Below are 21,039 nucleotides of genomic sequence, written 5' to 3'. Positions count from 1 at the left end.
AATGGCTATGGTGAATTACCTTGTGACTTTCAAGAACCACCACCATATGCCTATGAACCATATCCTCAACATAAACCTCAACCATACTCACAAGCCTTTCCACATCAAGCACCTTCCTATAATCCATATCCATCATATGACTAATCATCCACACCGTATTTTTATGACCATCTTGAGCAAGAACCCTTAGAACCACCACAACCCTATCAAGATTACTACCAAGAGCCACCTCAACACACACAATCTCCACAATCTTACCAAGAAGAACCACCTTCCTACCATGAGCCCTCTCTCCAAAATAATGAACCTTCCTATTCGCCCCAAGCCCCAATAGATGATTCTCTCACTTTGTTACTTCAAGGACAAGAAGCCATGAAGCGGGATACACTTGAGTTTATGACCAATTTGACCAAGGTGGTGCATGCTTTAGCCCACCAATGTTTGAAGACTCGAGGTAATTCCGTGACCACATGTGAGATGTCAAAAGAAGAGCAAAACATGAAGGACAAATTGGAAAATCCGGTGGAAAAGAAGGAGTCAAATTTTGTGTTAGAACATTTGGAGGAGCCTATGATCATTGAAGAAAAGGAAGAAGTGGTTGAAGATTTAGGAGATGCTGAAAGTCCATGGGAATGTAGTATCACGGAGCACTCTCCCAAGAAACTTGATATTGATGTTGAGGAGGGTGCGCAACCTCCAAGGAATGCCATCGTTGGAGACTTGGAAGAGACTTATCAAGAAATGGATTCAATCATGGATGAATTTCTCTCCACAATAGAATCCTCTCTCATTGGACATGAAGTTGAAACTATAAAAGAGTGTGCACAACCTCCCAAGGAAAATGAAAATGGCATGGTGTATATCGAAATTGAAGAATATGAAGAGGTTGATCAAGAGATGAATTCATTCATCAATGAATTCCTATCCAAAATTGCATCACCTCTCATTAAACAAGACGAAGTTCTTGAAGACAACACCATGCCACGTAACAAAGGGGATGCGGTTGGAATTGAAGAAGCTTGTGAAGAGGTGGAAACAACCAAAGTAGAGCCTAAAAAAGTAGATCTTGCATTGTCTAAGTGTGGGGAGGTCTCCCTTCCCAAGTCACCATCCATCACAACATTCAAGTGGGTAAAACTCTTATCCCTAAACTTTACTTTCTCACTTGAATATGGCTTAATTGAAAATGATGGTCAACTTAGAGCTCTTTGTGGAACTAAAAGCAAGAATGAGTTGTGTAGTGGTTGCAAGTTAGGAATTAGGCTCTTTAAGGTAAAAGCTTCAAGGTATAGGAACGATGATTGGAAGAATGCCACTTTACAAGGGTATCGACGAAAGGTTAGGTGTGCTAAAGAGAATTCTATATATCAACCACCCGGAAAGAAAAAGTATGAAGATCAAATTGAAGATGGGTGCGAAGATAAGATATGGGATCCCGGTTCACTATGTGAAGACCAACTATGGGAACTCATATCTTGGGTAGAACTTTGCCCAAGCTTGATGAAGATGGTTGGAAATTCTGTCAACCAATTGAGAAGCAAAGATCCTTGGAGATTCAAGGACGAGTACAAACATAAGCCATCATGACAATAAGCCCCTCAAAATGTCCAACTTAAGGACTTAAACTAAAAGTGCTAGGTGGGAGACACCCCACCATGGTAAACTCTTTCCACTCTCTTTTAAATTTGCTCAATAAGTGATTTGGGTTACCATTGTAGGTAGATGTTTCACATAAATTTGTTTGTACAACTTAATTGTTAGCTTAGTCACATGTATGTTGTGTTTAGTAGTAGATGAATAATATCAAATTGCATTTTTATGAATTGTATGATGGTTGATTGAATAAAGAGTTGTGAACAGTATGGGGAGCACCCAGCATAATTTTTCTGAAAAAAAAGGGGGGTGGACGCGCGCGCACAATGTACGCGCACGCGTCCCTGTGCGGATGCATCATCACCCACGTACCCGAGAGTTGGGCCTCTCTTGGGCACACATTATGCCCTGAGCGCAACATAACCCACGCTGACGCGCACTACATGCGTGCGCACAGATTATGCGAACATGGAAGTTCGCGCGGACGCGCACCTACCGCGTCCGCGTCGATCTGCTGCTACAAAATTTTTGAGCCAAGCCCCAGAGAGTTGAGCCGGCTCTGGGCCAACTTTAAGCCCCTGGCCCAACTCGATCTGCGCGGATGCGCACTTGCCGCGTGCGCGCCCATATGTCCAAGGTGGAACAGATGCGAGCGCACGCGTCACGCTAGCGCGCCTACTAGCAACTCATCAATGTACGCGGACGCGCGCTATACGCACGCGCGCCCTTACATGCTGCCGCCACTCTAGGCCTTCGCCCCGAGAGTTGGGCGTGCGTCAAGCCCACTCTAAGCCTCAGGCCCAACCCCATGTACGCGTGCGTGCCTTGTACGCGCACGCGCCCTTGCATAATCTGCCAACCCACGCTAGAGCGCACTGCACGCTCACGCGTGGATCTCCATTTTCCTCAATGTACGCGGACGCGCAAGGTGCGTGCTCGCGCCGATTCAAAAAAAAACGAGATAACCCTAGCACGCGACGAGCGCTGCGCAGTCGTGCACTTTCCCCTCCCTTCACACCATTTCCAACTTCTTCTTCCCACCTCAGCCGCCGCTGTTGCTCCGCCGGCAGCCACCACCGGACGGCCATCCTCTCTTCCTCTCTCATCACCACCCAACCTCTCTCTCTCTCTCTCTCTCTCTCTCTCTCTCTCTCTCTCTCCCCCCTCTCACCCATCCAGTTCACCTTGGCCGCCGCAGCAACCGCCATCACCGCGGCCGCCATCGTTCACCATCAACCCTCTCTCTCTCATCCATTCACTTCGTTCTCTCTCTCTCATCCACTCACTCTCTCCTCCTCGGTCGAACCTCAACCACCGCGACAACTGTCTTCACCGCCACCGTCCGCGGCGGTGCGAGTCACCGCCTCTGCTGCCCTTCACAGTTCTTCTCCCAATCCCAATTTTCCTTCCCTTCACAGTTCTTCTCCCGCTCCCAGGTTCCTGTTCATACTCTGTTTGATCTTAACGGTTCAATTTTGATTAGCTTCTGTAATTTTCTGTTCATTAGTTAGAATCTGAGTTTTACATGTTAGGATTAGATAGAAATATCTGCTGTTAGGTAGCTAGAGCTGGATAGAGGATTCTAGGCCTGATAAGTGCTCCGTTTGTGTTTATTTTCTGCTTGTTCATTTGTTTGATAAGTGCCACATTTGAGTTGCTCTGTGTGCATTCTGTTTTGCCTGTATGCTATCTTTTTGCTGCTGAGATTAATTGATATTGTAATCATGATTGTTGTACCATTTTGCAACCCGGGAACATCGAATTTTAAGCCGGAATGCTGCCCAATTTTCAAGAAATCTGTTTTCATCTTAATCTCTATTGTAATTTGGGCTAATTTCCGTTTCCTTTCAACTTCCCGGATTTGCACCTATCATTGTGAACATGAACCAGAACTTCTCTTTTAATTGAGCCTAAATATCATCATACCACTAATCCACTTTTCTAACTCACTAATTTCTTTAACCATTTAACTTCTACTCACCTTTAACCCTCTTTAACCATTCTTTCTAAAGTATGATGATTTTTTTTGCTTAATGAGTAAGAGTTGTTGACTTTAATGAAGATTGCATTCTTGGTTTACTTGTTCACTTATGTTTACTTGTTTACCAATTCTTTTCAAGTTCATTTTAACATCATGATTGTTATTAGCCAATTGATATCCTGAACATGCCTTCTTTGTTACATGCTAAGTGTTTCATTGCTTATATTCTATCATATTTTTCAGGATGTCGGATAAAGGAAAAGCCATAGCCACTGCTTCCAAGAAAAGAAAACATTCTACACCCTCTATTCCCTCCATCTACAAGAATTATGCTAAGAATCTGTTAAATGATGAAGAAAAAGAAAATTAGTTGCTACCTTCTACCGACCCAACCAAGTTTCCCAATCTTTACTGTGAGCTTCGCTTCCAAAAATATCGAACAACGAAGCTGAATACTGAGAAGAAATTGCTCCTACCCAATGATGTGAGACGGTCCATTACTAGTCGCATCCTAGAGTTGGGTTTGGACTTTGTTGATAGAGATTTGGGAGATATCAACATTTCTTAGGTTAAGGAATTCTATTGCAACTTCTTCCGTCCTACTTTGGATTCGGTTCAGTTGAGGGGTAGAGAGGTTATGATCACTGAGACTGCGTTAGAGGAGGCATTACAGTGTCGGCACATTCCTGTTGACATGTGTGCCCACCAGTAGGCAGAGATGGCTATCCATACCATGACCTTTGACTATGAGGCGCTTAGGCGTGTGATTGGGTTACCGGATGCTACCTGGGTCATGGATGCGACTAACACCAAGCTTAAGGGAATGCTGTTTGCTCACTTGACTAGAGAGGCCAAGACTTGGCAGATGATCTTTGCCCACTATGTCTTGCCTACCACTCACTTCTCTGAGATTCCTATGGAGATGCTTCTGCTGATTGGGTGTGTTATGGAGGGGAAGGATGTCTCTTTTCCTTGACTTATCCGACAGTGCATGTGGCGGGCGCATATTCGTGGCCTACTTCCATTTCCTACCTTGGTCACGAGTATGGCGGCCCTAGCTGAGGTCCCCTGGCTGGACGATGATGTGATACCACCACCCCCTGATGCAGATGACAGGGAGGTTACTATTCCTTGGGGTGGTTGGGTGCACGAGAAGCCCCCAGCTAAACGCCGTTCTAAGGCTAAAGCAGTAGTGGGGACACCTTCACCATTAGTCCCTACAGCAGCCCCATCCTCTTCTACAGCAGCAGCTCCATCTTCATCTACAGTTCCTCCTGCAGCACCTGAGCCTACTTACCTACTGGTCCAGCGTCTATTTCAGTTTTTAGAGCGCGAGAGACTCCATGTCAGACGCCGACTGGATCGGATGGACCAGGTGCTCATTTCTCTGGGTGCTGAGTTACCTCCACTTCCCGACTCTCCGGCCTACGATGAGCCGGATCATCAGGAGGAGGATGCGGAGGCACCGACTCAGCAGGATGCCCCAGACACCACAGAGACACCACAGCCCCATGAGGAGCCGGTTCCACAGCCTCAGACAGATTCAGCACCTATCGTTGTACCTTCCACTGATCCTCCAGTTTAGCATCGAAGACGATGCTTGATCTTAAGTGTGGGGAGGGAACCGGTGAACATTTTGGCCACTTTCCTAGTTATCTTATTTTGCATATCTTTTGTATATATTTTGATGCATTTTGAGTTTACTTTGGATACTTTTACTGCTTATTTTGGATTTTAGATATTTTGATGCTTATGGATATCTTTAGATGTTTTAGATGATAGATTCCATACTTTAGTTGGATTTTTCTTTATGCATTTTTGCATATCTTCTTTCGTATATTTTTCTTGGAAACTTAGTCACCCTTTCGCATAAGAATTTGGTTTTAAGCGGAAAAGGAAAGGGTGAACTAAGGGAATTTTTGAATTTTTCAATCACGACAATGCTTAGTCAAATATTGAGATTTTTTTCGAGAAATTTAATTATAAGGCACCAACCCAATTGATTGAAAGAAAATTTATGGTGAAACTTGCTTGAACTCATACTTTGTGAAGCATGTCTTGAGCCTAGAACACAAGCTTGTGAGACTTGAGCCTATTGATGTGGTTACATTTTATAACCACTTATTTTCCATTCTTGTGTGAAATTGTTCTCTTTCTATGATTATGATCCTTGATTTGCTTGATTCTATATGTCCATTTATTTCTTGTATTTATGCATTTGTATGATTGAGGCCATTATTTCATTAGCCTATTTACCCAAATAGCCTACCTTTTACTCCCCATTGTTAGCCAATTTTGAGCCTATGCTTAACCAACTTATTCTCATTTTAGCACATTATAAGCTCAAGGCGAAAAACCAATGAAAGTCCTTGTTTGGATCTTTGATTAGCCTAGGCTAGTGAGAGTTTTTATTATTCAAAGTTGGTGAGGCTTGGGAACATTGGATGGGATGAAAAAGGGTAGTACACTTTCATATTTTAGAATTGGGAACATATTCATGTATTGATTGAATGTATAAGACCTTATGCATTGATGTTCTTGTGTATAGTTGAAAAGAAGAAAAAGAAATAAGAGTGAAAATGAGAAAAACAAAAGAATAGAAAAGAAAAAAAAAGAAAAGAAAGAAAGAAAGAAAAGAAGAAAAATAATAAAGGGGACAAAATGCCCCAAAGTGAAGTTCAATAAAAGAGAATCAATGCATAAGTGTTATGAATCAAGGAATAGAATGTATGAGTATGTAAGAAAAAGTGAAGAATAGGTAGTTAGAATAGTTTGAACTTATATAGGTCATTACATAGTTAGGTGGGGAAGTCTATGCTAATCAAAGATTCAAATCCTAGTCCACTTAACCATAAATGAACCTACCTTGACCCTAACCCCATTACAACCTAAATGAAAGACCTCATGATGAATGTATGCATGCATTGAATGAGTGTTGATTGTTAGAAGAAAATCAAATTTTGGAAAGCATGATTAGAAGAGAATTGAGTGAATTAACCCTTAAACACTTGAGTGAATAGAGCAGATACACATCCGGTGAGGGTTCAAAAGTTCAATTACATGTATTCACCCATATTATCTATATTCTTGCAAGTTTGAACTCTTTTTGATAATTCAATATAATTGTGGTTTGGACTTAACTCCTATTGCCCTAACTATTGTGCTTACACATGTCTCTTGGGAATTGATTTGTTTGAACTAAGCATTTGCATTTACTTTAGGTAGTTGCATTTAGATAGGAAACATATAGTTTAGTTGCATTCAATAAATGTCATACCCCTTAGTTCCTTCTTATTTTTGCATGAGGACATTCTAAGGTCTAAGTGTGGGGAGGTTGATAAACCCTATTTTTAGGGTTTATCTTGTATTGAATTTAGAGTGTTTTGATAACCTTTTCTCACATTTAGCCTATGAATTAGCATGATTTTGTTATCTCTCCCATATTTATGCTTAAGTGTAAAAACATGCTTTTTAAGCCTTATTTTGATGAATTCTAATTTCTCCTTGATTCCATAAGATGCCTTGATGTGTTTGTTAGTAATTCCAGGATTGAAATAGGCTAGGCATGGATCAAAGGAGCAAGGAAAGAAGCATGCAAATGGAGAGAACCACAAAAGACAAAAGAATTGATCTCGGCCAAGCACGCGCACGCGCACATGGCGCTCGCGCGCACATTGCAGAATAGACCAGGGACGCGCATGCGTACCGTGTGCGCACGCGTCGATGACCGCACATGACTTCATTAAAGCAACACGTGCCTGGCGATTTGAGGGGGTTTTCTGAACCCATTTTTGGCGCCAATTGCTAGGAGAAAGGAATAAAAGGATCAAGGATTGAGGGGAAGGCACAATTATTGAATCTAGGGAATCATATAGCATAATTAAGATTAGTTTAGAGTTAGCTTTAGAGAGAGAAGCTCTCACTTCTCTCTAGAATTAGGATTAGGTTTAGGTTAATCTCTCTTCTTAGATCTAGGTTTAATTCATGCTTTGATTCACTTTTCCTTTGCCAATTCTTAATCTTCTCCTCTTCCTCTTTCTAGTTATGTGCTTTGGTAATTGTAATTCTTCATTTTGTTTTGGATAGATTGTTGTTCTTTTATTTCCTCTTTCAATAATGCAATTTGAGGTAATTCATGATAATTGTGATTTCCTTGATTGTTGTTGTTAATTCCTTGCAATAATTGTTGTTAGATTCTATTCTTGTTCTCAAATTACTATGCTTTTTTTTTATGCCTTCCAAGTGTTTGATGAAATGCTTGGTTGGACTTTAGTGTAGGTTTTGTTCCTCTTGGCCTAGGTAGAATAATTAGTGACTCTTGAGTTATCTAATTCCTTTGTTGATTGATAATTAGAAGTTGCTAATTGATTTGAATGCCTCTAAAGCTAGTCTTTCCTTTAGGAGTTGATTAGGACTTGAGGAATCAAATTGATTCATCCACTTGACTTCCCTCCATGGTTAGAGGTCAACTGAGTGGTAGCAATGAACAATTCTCATCACAATTGAGAAGGATAACTAGGATAGGCCTTCTAATTTTCATACCTTGCCAAGAGCCTTTTATAGTTGTTAGTTTATTTTCATTGCCATTTACTTTTCATGCTTCTTATCCAAAACCCCAAAATAACTCAAAACCAATAACAAGACACTTCATTGTAATTCCTAGGGAGAACGACCCGAGGTTTGAATACTTCGGTTTATAAATTTTAGGGGTTTGTACTAGTGACAAACAACTTTTTGTATGAAAGGATTATTGTTTGGTTTAGAAACTATACTTTACAACGAGATTTCATTAGTGAAATTCTAAACCGTCAAAAAATCCAATCATCACACATCAACTAATCATCTTGTGATACATGACATTAACCTACTATGTCATCGTGCCACGTAACACTTAACGTGACACGTCATCATCTAACTAGTGGAAGGATCAATTTGACTTATGTTTCATCTTTCAAAGACTAATATGACTAAAAAAATTTTTTGAGGACTAATTTGAAGAATGGGTGATTTTTCAGGAATAAATTTAACTAGTGAAAAAGTATTGGGAACCAAGTTAGAGTCTGCCAAGATTTGACAACAACAATTAATTATTAATTTTAAATTAAAAAACAAAATTTAAATAATTAGCATTAAATAGAATTTGAAATATAAGGATTAGGAAAATAGTAACCTCACCATAAAGGTCTTACCCTTTCTCATTGCTGCTTTGGAAGTGCCTTGGCTTCTATCGCGGAGACCGCCGAATCGCCGTCTCTGCAGTGCGCCGTGCACGTCGCCATTCTCCCGGCGCACCGCCGGCTGATCTGCGTCACTCACACCAACGATGCTCGCTTGTCGCATCTTCGCTGCTCGCGGCTCATATACCCAAAGCCAAGCCTGCGTTTGCGCCATCGTGACCTCCACTTCGGCAATCCTTTGCATAGCGCCGGTGCCCTCCGCAACCAATCCCCGTCGCCACAGAGTGCTCTCTGCATGTGCTGTTTCCTCCTCCGCAGGACCACCGTAGTGCCCTTTTTCTTGTGATTCGCATCACTGCCGACCACTGCAGTGAGCTCCTTCTCTCTCGTATCCACCTTCTCAATCCTTTCTACTTCCTTTTCGGTGAGCCAATTCATCTTCTTTTACTTTTTCTTTTCCGATTTCCTTCTCTTTCCTCTAATTTAATTTAAAAATCAATCTTTTTTAATTGTTTTGGTTGTTCTAATATAGATGTTGTTTCTATTATAAACTATGATGATGAGTGTGGTAGACGGTAGATCTGTGTCAAAATTCATGATTTTTTTTGTTGTTGGTTCATTTTAAAATTTGCACTGTTTGTTGATTTTGTGTTATATTGTTGCTAATGAAGATTTAGGTATGCAATTACTCTTGGAATATGATTCTATACCTTTGTTGTAAAGTTGTTGCCCTGTCAAAAATTATGAAAATTTTGTCGAATTAAAAATGTGAATATTATAGATTTGGTTGAAAGTTTTAGGTTTTAGAATGTGCCTTTAACTCTTCAATTGTCAATTTGTTATGTTTTTTTTAATTGACATAAATTGTTATTATCTTAAGGTATAAGCAATATTTTCAAGTCTGTAATTTATTGTTTGTGTTGAAATGTAGCTTTCTTTGGATTGAAATTGAATTCAAGCATGTGTGATCCTCTGATTTGTGGATGTTGTTTTTTTATGTTGAAAATTGAATTCTAGCTTTCTTTGTTATTTATCTTCCATGAGCAATTAAGATATGATTGGTTATATGATTAGAGTTGTACACTTCAGCTTATGCCTTCTATAAAATAGTAGTTAGTCTCTTTATGATTAAATTTGGGGATTGGAAGCAATAGTGAAAAACTAGAAGCTTTTATTGATATGAATTCACAGTTTAGACTTTAGTTGCATTAGTTCTCTTTGTTTTTATTTGCATTTTAGGATTTGACTTTATGTTCTCTAAAAAATTAGAAACTTTTATTAATTTTTCGGGTGTTTCTTTCAGAATAAATGGATGTTATGCTGTATGAATGTGAATTATATGTGCCATTTGAAACTTGGTTGTTGCCTAAGGAGTCCAACTCTCCATTTTGGTATAAGATAAGTGGTTTAGGTTGATGATTATGTTTCGTAATTCTGGAATATAGTTGGTGCTCGATTACATAAGTTACTAACCTTTAAATTTAATTTGCTTATCTGTATTAGCGAATCATATATTGGGAGGGGCAACTGAATCAAATAGATTAAGGCATCCTAATCCATATGAAGACCCTGCGGTGCCCTCTGACGCTAAGCCTGACTAAAAGAATAATTAATTGATTTGTTTTAAAATGTTTCTTAAATCTTTTAGTGAGATTTTTTGCTTTTTGTATAGGTGACTATGAAGCTGTTAATATTTTTTTAAAATTAGATGCCTAAAGTATGATAACTACAATGTATAGTGGTGTTGTTTACAAGTCTTTTATTCAGGTATGCTGTTTGCTCGTGTATTATCAATCTCAGAATATGACATAATATAGTACTGTTGCTTACAAGTATTTTATTTAGACATGTTGTTTGCTCGTGTATTATCAACCTCAGAATATGACATAATATTCTTCTCAAATTTAAAGTTTATTGTTTAGTTTGAAGAACTGTAAACTTTGGGTTGTAGTTAGTTATGTTAAGATCATATGAAAAATAATTATTTATTTCTTTTTTATTTTTGTAGTCTTAATCAAAAGTTGGTCCTCTTTACTAAAGGCACGGGCTTATATTCAAAGATTAGATTAGGGTGCGCCAGAGCAAATCTAAATTTTATCTGATTTTAAGTAGTTATGAAATTAATAACACATTCAATCAAGTTTTAAACAAAAGATACATCCATAACAGACACAGCCAAAAAAGTTTGAAACACAAGACACAACTATTAAGGACACATCTAAACATTGAAGACACATCCAAATATTAATCGGTTAAAATAAAATAAGTGTTTAACAAATGTAAAAAAATATATTAATATCTTAATAGAGGAGACACATTCACACTTAAAAAAATTTCACAAAGAGTCTCAATAGAGACACTCACTAATAAGTCCAACAAGAAAAAAAAAATCCGGGTCATAACCAAAGAAAGTCCACAAGCCTTGAAAAGTACTTTTGAAGTTCTAAACAAAGGATGCATCCATTAACAAGACATTTGAATAAGTTTTAAATAGATGACACATCCATTAAAAGTACTTTCAACAAAAAATACATTCATTAAAGACACATCCAAACAATATTTAAACAGAAGACATATCCATTAAAGATACATCCAAAGATTAACCGGCTAAAACAAAACAAGTGTTCAACAAAAGCACATATAAATAAGCACTCCTTAATATATCAAAAAAATTAGATATGTACAGTGTGTATGATTTTGTAAGTTCTAAAGATAAAGTTCCACATGTTTAATTAAGGACTTGTAACATTTTGAATCTTTGAATTAATTATTATAAAAAGATTTACAGTATTATTCTGTAACTTTATTTGTTACTAAATTCAAAGTACATCAAACAAAGCAAACACCATTAAGGTTAATTAAAAACAAAAATATAAATTTGTCACAAAATTATTATTTTAAAAAAATTTAAATTAATACAAAAAATACATAAATGATTGTCTTCATTTTTAACAACTTTTCCTTGTATGCTAATTAATCAAACAAAGCATCTTAAGAAACTATAATACAATAATTTAACTAAAAATAATAGCTCTACCAAACTAGTACTATTTCTGCTTAAATGAATTCGAAGGACACAAGGGAATGTTATGACATTCTACTTCTTGTTTTGAAGAACATACAAGTTGGCTTTCAATAAATTTTTTGAGCATCTCATCATTTGTAAGATCAGGTGAGACAAAAGTCCTATCAAAGAATTCTCTATACTGCACAATCTTTTGTTTCTTCTTCATCTATGCATCTCCCAAAAAATTGAAACAAGCCTTCTCTTAGAAATTTATGTCAAGCACCATGTGATCAACCATTTACAAGTTCTTACTTTGCCCCTAAATCAATAACAGAAGAAATTCACCATGGTTATAAACAAAGACTAGCTATTCATGACTAATTCAACATCTCATCATAAGCATATAGAACGTATAAACATACTCTGCAAGTGGATCAATTAGGTAGATATTAGCAATAAAGCTTTCCAAAACAAATAACTTGAACCTTAACTCAAATTGACACATCTATCCCAATAGTCTAAACTAAGCTGCTAGATACTTGTCATGATTCATGATGGTCATTACTTCCCCTTAATTGGTGATGTTCATTACACTGAAAACTTATGCACCAAATAATAAAGCCTCATTTTTTTTGTTATTATCTGAATTCTAAATGCAAATGCTACTACACAATTCTAAGTTCTAACACCTAGATAATGACAGATTTTAGCTTGTTGTAACTAGCTTTTGTGTTTACCAATTAAGAGTATGGACTATGAAAACAAAAAAGTCTACATAGATGGTGATCAATTTGAATAATAACCAAAAATATTCCAAAGAACTTACCTGAGGCAATGTAACCATATGATCCAGCAACCTTGGACATGTCATTGACACCAGCACTAGCACCTCCTTCGCCAGCCTCACGCTGCAAGATCTTTGCAAGCCCAAAATCCGCATCATGAGGCCTAAACTCATGATCAAGCAATATGTTATTGCTCTTCACATCCCTATGAACTATAGCAGGCACACAATTGATCTAAAAATCATCTTGATGAAAAAGTTAAAAAATTAGTTATAGTTATTTTTATTGTTCATTATACATCAATCGTTCATAGACATCTACATCTAGGTTTGTGAGTCCTTAAGATCCATATATCATTACACGCACAAATTAACTCGTTTATCCTTTACCTAAAGAAGGAAATTAAAAAATATATATATAAAAACATGTTTACTCTGTAACTTATTAAGTTGGTGTCGTGAATATAACTACTTTCTATTTGCAGATCCACTTCTTTTCAATGTTGATTATTGAAGCATAATCTTAATTCAGAAGTTGTGGGTGCTCATAATAAACCAATTTCATGTTAACAATTAAATTCAAATCATATATCAATCTCCCTAAAATTACATAAAATTAGCATTCACAAAATCAAAAAGAATAATCTTGTATGAAAGTGAAACCCCGTGACATGCACCCAAGATAAACCAGGAACAATCTCTGTTTATCACAATTAGGAATTACCATTAACCTATGAACGCGACGACGGCGGCGAAGGAGGGACACCATGCGGGACGTGTCTCGGAGGCGAGGCTGGGAGCGTCGCTGGCAAGGGATGTGCATTGCGAACAGCAGCAGCACTTGCTAGTGCTTCGACGATGCAGGGAGAATTCCACCGCGGATGGATGCATCTTATTTAGTGGGAAAATTAATTGATAGTTAGGAAATAGACATTTCTATTATGCAGTATAGTAAATTAGGTAGTTAGGAAAATTGAGCTAATGTAGTTGCGTAAATTACTGTTAAGTAGTAGAAGCTAATTTAGTTGCGTAAATTACTGCTAAGTAGTAGGTTAGATAATTTTTAATTATGCAAATTTTGCTGTAACAGCCACTATATAAGACAAGTGTGACTGTTAGTGTAAAGTGTGATTTGATCATTATTTCAATTGAATTCATTTCCATTTCTCGTCTTCTTCTCTCTGCTCTCTCATCTAATTGTTTTTTTGCATCACCTTGCAGCACCTACAACATGGTGCGGTGAGCGTGGAACCAAGGAGGTGATCGCAGTTGAAGCAGAGATTGAGGAAGAGAAAAGCTCAAGAATTTGAACCTACCACAGTGCGAGATTCGAAGCTCAATGATGAATCCCCATCAACAATCTTCCAATTCCAGTGGAAATCCAGATCCAGATCGAGCAAGTTCTCTCCAAAGCTTGGATCCTCAAAGAATCGCAGCTTTCTTGAGTTAAATCTCGTCGATTCAAGCTCACCTCAACAAGAACAATGGCAATCCGAATCAGGATCCGTCAAGCCCCTACTACCTTCACCCATCCGAAAATCTTGGTATTTCTCTTACCTCCATAATTCTTGATGAAAAGAAGTATAATAATTAGAGTAAGGCTATAATATTCGCATTGAAATCCAAAAATAAGATAGGGTTTATCGATGGAAGCTTAGAAAAACTTGAAAGAGCCGATCTTTTATTTGCTTTGTGGGATAGATGCAATACTTATGTTTTGGCTTGGATAAATATTTCTTTATGCTCTGAAATTTCTCAAAGTGTTATTTGGAACAACATTGCCTATGATCTATGGGATGACCTGAAGCATAGGTATTATCAAGGGGATAAATTTTGAATAGCCGAAGTTCAGGAAGAATTGTATGCAACTAGATAGAGAGAAATGAATGTAAATTTTTACAACATTAAAGGCATTGTGGAAAGAACTGGACAATTTTAGACCAATACCTTCATGCGAGTGTGGAAACCAATGCAAATGCGAACTAGGCAAAATGAGAAAGTTTAAATCAGAAGACCATGTGACAAGATTTCTTAGGGGATTGAATGACCATTATGAAAATGTTAGATCTCAAATAATGTTGATGGAACCCCTACCTCAAGTGAAGACAATTTTCTCCCTCTCAACTCAGCAAGAAAGACAGAGCAAAGTCTTGGAAGATACTTTTGAACCCAAAATTATTACCTACTCTACCAATTTCTCAAACACTATTGAAGCCTCGCAAAGCAGAGGGGGAGGGAGGGGTAGAGGCGGTAGATTCCAAGCTGGTGGAAGGGGACAAACCGGACGAGGCATAATGCAATGTTATTACTGTGGAAAAAGTGGTCACACTATTGATGTGTACTACAAAAAACATGGTTTGCCTCCCCATTTGAAACAAAAATATAATGCTGGACGAGTAGGTGCAGTGAATTTAGCCCAAATTGGCACTGAGAGAAGTTTTATTGAGCACTCAGTTGACTCTAGTTGTATGGAAGGAAATGAAACTTCGAACTTTGACTTTACTCATGAGCAAAAATCAGCTTTGTTGGCTTTGATTAGTAAGCAAGATACAGAGCATATCAATAGTGCTAACCAACTCATAGTCATACAACAAGCTTCTCTTCCATGTAGCTTAGTGCACATCATGCATTTCAAATCCAATATATTGGCCTTAAATATTTCTGCATCAAAACATGGTTCTTGGGTGTTAAATACAAGGGCTACAGCTCATGCATCTTACTTTCTTGATGATTTTCAAACTCATTTTAAGATAGCTCCCATAAACATTCAGTTGTCTAATGGTGCTCACAGAATTAGCAACATAGCAGGGACTATCAAATTTTCAAATGAACTCTATATCACAAACGCATTATATATCCCTTCCTTCAATTTCAAGTTAATTTCAGTATCCAAAGCCCCAAATCATTTGCAATATAAAATGAGTTTTACTGATGATAAATGTGAGATACAGGATTTACAATTGAAGAAGATGATTAAAGCAGCTGATGTCTGTGGTGGTCTTTATACCTTGAAGGGAGGGGTAATGAAATCTGAAGCTGCACATGTTACAATAAAGGTTTGCACAATTGCGTCAATTCTCAACATTTCCAACACACACCTATGGAACTATAGATTAGGTCACATTCCTTTATACAAATTAAAAGAAATGAAAAAAATTCGATTTCATTAGTTGTAACACTGATGTACAGCCCTGTGATTCATGTCACATGGATAAGCAAAGAAAATTACTTTTTTCGAATAGCAATAATATTTCAACAGCTCCTTTTGAATTGATTCATATGGATATTTGGGGCCCTTTGTCTATTCCATCTATTAGTGGTCACAAGTATTTTTTAACTGTTGTAGATGATAAAACCAGATTTACCTTAATTTTCTTCATGAAGCATAAGTCTGACACAGCTCATTTTGTCAAATTCTTTGTGAATTTTGCTAAAACTCAGTTTGGCAAACAAGTTCAATGTATAAGAACATATAATGGGACAGAATTTTTAATGCAATCTTTCTTTTACGAAATTGGAATTTTGCACCAAAAGTCATGTGTTGAAACTCCTCAACAAAATGGTATTGTTGAGAGAAAACATCAACACATACTTGCCATTACAAGAGCAATTCTATTTCAATCAAATGTACCAAAATATTTTTAGCATTTAGCCATTGGCTATGTTGTTCACATCTTAAATAGATTACCATCACATTTTCTTAAAAATTCATCCCATATCAGCTTTTATATGACACACTGCCGACCATTTCACACTTAAAGGTATTCGGGTGCTTAGCATTTGCAAATACTCTTCATGCTAATCGAAAAAAGTTGACCCCAAATCCAGGAAGTGTGTGTTTCTAGGATACAGGAAGGGTATTAAAGGATACCTCCTCATTGATTTAAAGTCTAGGAAAATATTCACTTCCAGGAATGTTTCCTTTTATGAAAATCCATTTTTTTATTTTTCGTTCAGTAATGCACCCAACAATAATAATCAAACAACTCACTCTCCTCACTCATGCATTGATCCTTTTACCTATGATATGTATTCACCATAAATTTCATTCAATCCTAAATCCACACACACACAACTGAGATACACAACATTATCTCACCACAAAATGAACATGAAAAACAACCAGCACCTATTCCACATGATCAACACACAATAACACCACCTTCCGAAAATCACAATGTAACACAATCTCCCACACCACACACTGTGCAACAACATCTCCAACAACACCATGTGCAAAGAAAATCCTCAAGAATCAGAAGGCCTCCGTCTCACTTGAGCGACTATCAATGTTTAAACACCATCACTGACCAGTCTCTAACTTCACACTATGAAAGGTATCCAATATCTAACTATTTGTCATATGAAAAATTTTCTGCATCTCATACTGCATTTTCTTTGGCTATCTCCTCAAATATTGAACCCAAGCACTATAGTGACGCCATAACTCAACCTTGCTGGATCAAAGCCATCAAAGACGAACTTACTGCACTTGAGCAGAGCCAAACTTGGAAGCTTACTTTCTTTCCACATGGCAAGAAGGCAATTGGGTGTAAGTGGGTGTTCAAGGTCAAATACCATCCTGACGGAATAATAGAGAGGCACAAGGCCCGCTTGGTAGCAAAAGGGTTTACTCAAGTCCCTGGTAGTGACTATCGTGACACTTTCAGTCCAATGATGTGTAATACCCGGTCTAACCGAAATTAATTAAATAATAAGTTAAATAGGAGCGAATATGGTTGGAAGATTTGACAATTGGAATTTGATAATTTAAATATGATATTTGAATTCAGTAAATTTTTTCGAGTCAGAAAACATAGTTTTCTGCGTAAAAATGCGCAGTAGAATTTTGACCGGCAATACCGGCTAAGATTTGTCTGGTACTGCAGCTGAAAAAATTGATTATGAGTAAATAAGATTAAGAAATGAGGAATTATAAATAGGGAAGGTAGAAATATTTAAAATGCAATTTAGAGCGCTAATCTTAAAGGGTTTTGGCCCAAAATTGGGCCAACGGACAAAATAAGTGAACCGAACCTAAGTGAGCCTAAGACCCAACATATATAAACATTAGTTATGAGCATTTCAGCTTATTTTACCCTAAAAATAAGAGGAGGGGTGCTAATTTGGGAAGAGAGAAGAGAAGAGAGAAAACCTAACTCTCTTTGATCTTCAAACTACCATAACTTGAGCTACAGAGCTCCGATTGACGAGCTGTTTGCAGCCACGCATCGCTCTTCTCATCCTCTACAATTTTATCTAAGTTTTGTGGTGAGTATTCTATTCATCTCTGTCCAGTTTTTGAAATTCCCCACTCTTACATATTTTGGGTAGTTAGTGTTAAAATCTTGTGATTTTGGGTGTTTAGGGATACTCCAACATGGATTCTAAGCGGGTTCTATCCCTACTTCATATAGGCTGAGGTAAAAAGTACTCAAACCCTTGTGATTTATCATTTTTATGAGCCCTAGGTTGATGTATATATGTGAAATTGGTTATGTTAGTGTATTTGGTGATTTTGATGCACAATTGGGAGGTTGGTGTTGCTTATGGAGCTTTGGTGAGGCTTGGAGCTAAGGGTTGGTGGATACTTCCATAGAAGAGGCTCAATTGGTTTGGCTACAAGAGGTACGGTTTAAGTTTCATTTAAGTATCGTGTGGTGTGATGAGAATTCCTAGGCTAGATTCCCCTAAGATTAAGTTTGGATTGTATAAATAGTTGGTGCTAATATACATAGTTGGTATGTAATGTGAATTAATGATTGGGTTGAGAATTGTGTGGCCTTGTATGCTTGGTGTATTGAAAATTTGATGTATTGGGTAATGAGTATTGATTTTTAGTTTATGCATTTAAATTGTGAAATTGGGCCGGAGGCCGGAAAGAGGTAAGGAAGGTAAGTTGATGTGTCCTTTATATGATGACACAAGTGATTGGATGAATTTCAGATAATGAATACATGAATGATTGGGTTGGTTATTGAATAATAAGGTTTGAGGAGTTGAAGTGTGGAATTTGGTAATTTGGGGTGAAATTATGTAGATGAGGTATGTTTGGTTTTGGTTGAGATATATTATGTGGTCATATATGTGATTATGATTATTGATGCCTTGATGGTATGATGATGCATGAGAGATATGTATGTTGTGATATATGCTTGAGAAATGATTAAGGTTGATTTGTGGGTGAAACCATGTGATAGTGAGTATGATATTGATTATGTATAATGATGGTTGATTGAAAATAGTATTGTTGGAAATTGGGATGAGGAAGGATGTATGACATGTTAATGTGTTTGTAATTTAGCCATTTGTTTGAAATGGGTAAAAATGGTTATATGGCGGTTTTGTGAATTGTGGTAAGGTATTAATGTATGAGTTGAGGAGGCTTGATGCTGATTTTGGTATATTTTGATTGATTTCAAAAAGAGTTGAAATTGGCATGCTTTGGTTGATTTTGAAAAGGGTTGAAAATGGCTTGTTTTGAAAATGGCACTTTGTGATTTTGTATGAAAATATAGTTTTTGGGCATACTTTGATGGAACATGACTTGGACTCTGGATCCTCGTTTTGTGCCAAACTTGTTTTAAAATAAAATTAGATCCGGGGTGTCTATGCCGTTTGAAGAATGGGAGAAAAATGATTTAAAACGAAGAAGTTATGTCCGTTGAAAGATTGGGGGTTTAATCTGTGAATTCTGCAGCTTTTAACTTAGAAAAAATTTTCAGCAGAATGCCCCCTACGCGTAGGCGTGCTTGACACGTACGCGTCACTTTTCAAGAAGGCACCATCCACGCGTGCACGTGGTGTGTGCGTGCGCGTCGATGCGCTGCACCCAATGCTGAGCCATTTTTCCCGAGAGTTGTGCCGAAGTTGTGCCAGTTTTGTGCGTGGGGCACAAACGCACCCACGCGTATGCGTGGCTGACGCGTGCGCGTGCCTTTGCTATTTTTCCACCCACGCGTACGCGTGGGCGACGCATACGTGTCGATGAACATTGTCCCCATCCACGCGTGCGCGTGGAGGAGGCGTACGCGTGGCCCTGTTTTCATGCCAAATTTTATTTTTGAGTTTTAAAATCCAAATCTCATATTTCTAAGCCTCCGATCTGACCCCTTATGTATTAAATCATTATGATATGCCTAGCAATGAGAAAGGAGCTAGGGGATGTGGTAACTTGCGAATGAAGCAAGGGGAAAAGTTATGATCAATGATGATAAAAAATGATTATAAGAGATATGGAGGATGACGGTGGAAGTACCGTGCATGCCATGAGCCGAAGAGCTATATTTATTGATAAATTGGCTAGTTCTGAATTGAACTGTGAGCCGGATGGCTGAGTTATTGCCGGGTTACGACAAAGCCATTATTGATTATGGCTGAGTATAAATGCATATATGATTAATGAACGAATATGATAAATGAATAATGATGGAAAATGTTGAAATGTGACGTGTGACCTCGAGTAGTAAGCAGTGGCATTGTTCACTTGCTCCGAGTATGAGACGGGAAAGGATGTTTATGATAAATGAGTTTAATTATGGAGTTTTGAATGAATGTATTTGTGATACCTGGGTAGTAGCGAGAGTGGTGGTTCGTCTCGCTTGCTCCAGGTTAATGTTTGAGATTTGATAACAATGATGATTACTCTTAAACTGAACGAATGTATGTTTTGAGATCCTGGGCAGTAGCAAGGGTTGTGGTTCGTCCCACTTGCTCCAGGTCAGAGATTATGATGCTTGGGTAGTAGCGGCAGTAGTGGTGAATCCACTCACTCCAAGTTGAGCTTTTAAACATCCGCCTGGGTAGTAGCCGCAGTAGTGGTTATTTCACAGGCTCTGGGTTGAGCGAGTAGTAGTAAGGGGGTTGTAGCTCAAACTACTTGCTCCGCAATGGGTGTTTCTGTCCAATGGTTAGCTACCAGGACATGTCGGGTTGGCTATATAATCGACAGATGATATCATCAGCCATAGGGCAGGCATACATCATTTGCATATGTTTGAATTGTTTGGGTTTGCCTATTTGTTTTGGATTTCTACATCATATATGCTATGTTATCTAATTATGTGCTATTTGTTCTACTTGTACCTTATTTGTGTATTACTTGCCTATATTGCTTGTGTTTGTACATCTGAGAGGCCCCTCATGCTGATGTCGGTAGATGTTGAGGGCTGTTCTTGATGAGATGAATTGATGATGCGATTGCATGATGATGATGATCATTGAATGAGATAATTTGAGCTCCCTGGGTAGACGCAGTGATGTGGTTTCACTAGCTCCAAGTGAGGGTATGATGTATTGATATAAAATTTCTGAGGTAAAACAACTGGTGATTGTTTTGCTTATGATTCTGAGTCTGATTCGTGGAAGAGTCAGCGAGTTGGGAAACATGTGAAACATGAATTAGATTTAGCACTCCCTTATGACAGTTGCCTATTCATGGATTAGCGAGAACCTATGATGGATAATTGGTGAAGAAGTTTAGGATGCTTAGTGAATT

Source organism: Arachis hypogaea, chromosome 2 (assembly GCF_003086295.3).
Source record: "Arachis hypogaea cultivar Tifrunner chromosome 2, arahy.Tifrunner.gnm2.J5K5, whole genome shotgun sequence".
Lineage (NCBI taxonomy): Eukaryota > Viridiplantae > Streptophyta > Magnoliopsida > Fabales > Fabaceae > Arachis > Arachis hypogaea.
This window is presented reverse-complemented; position numbering follows the sequence as displayed.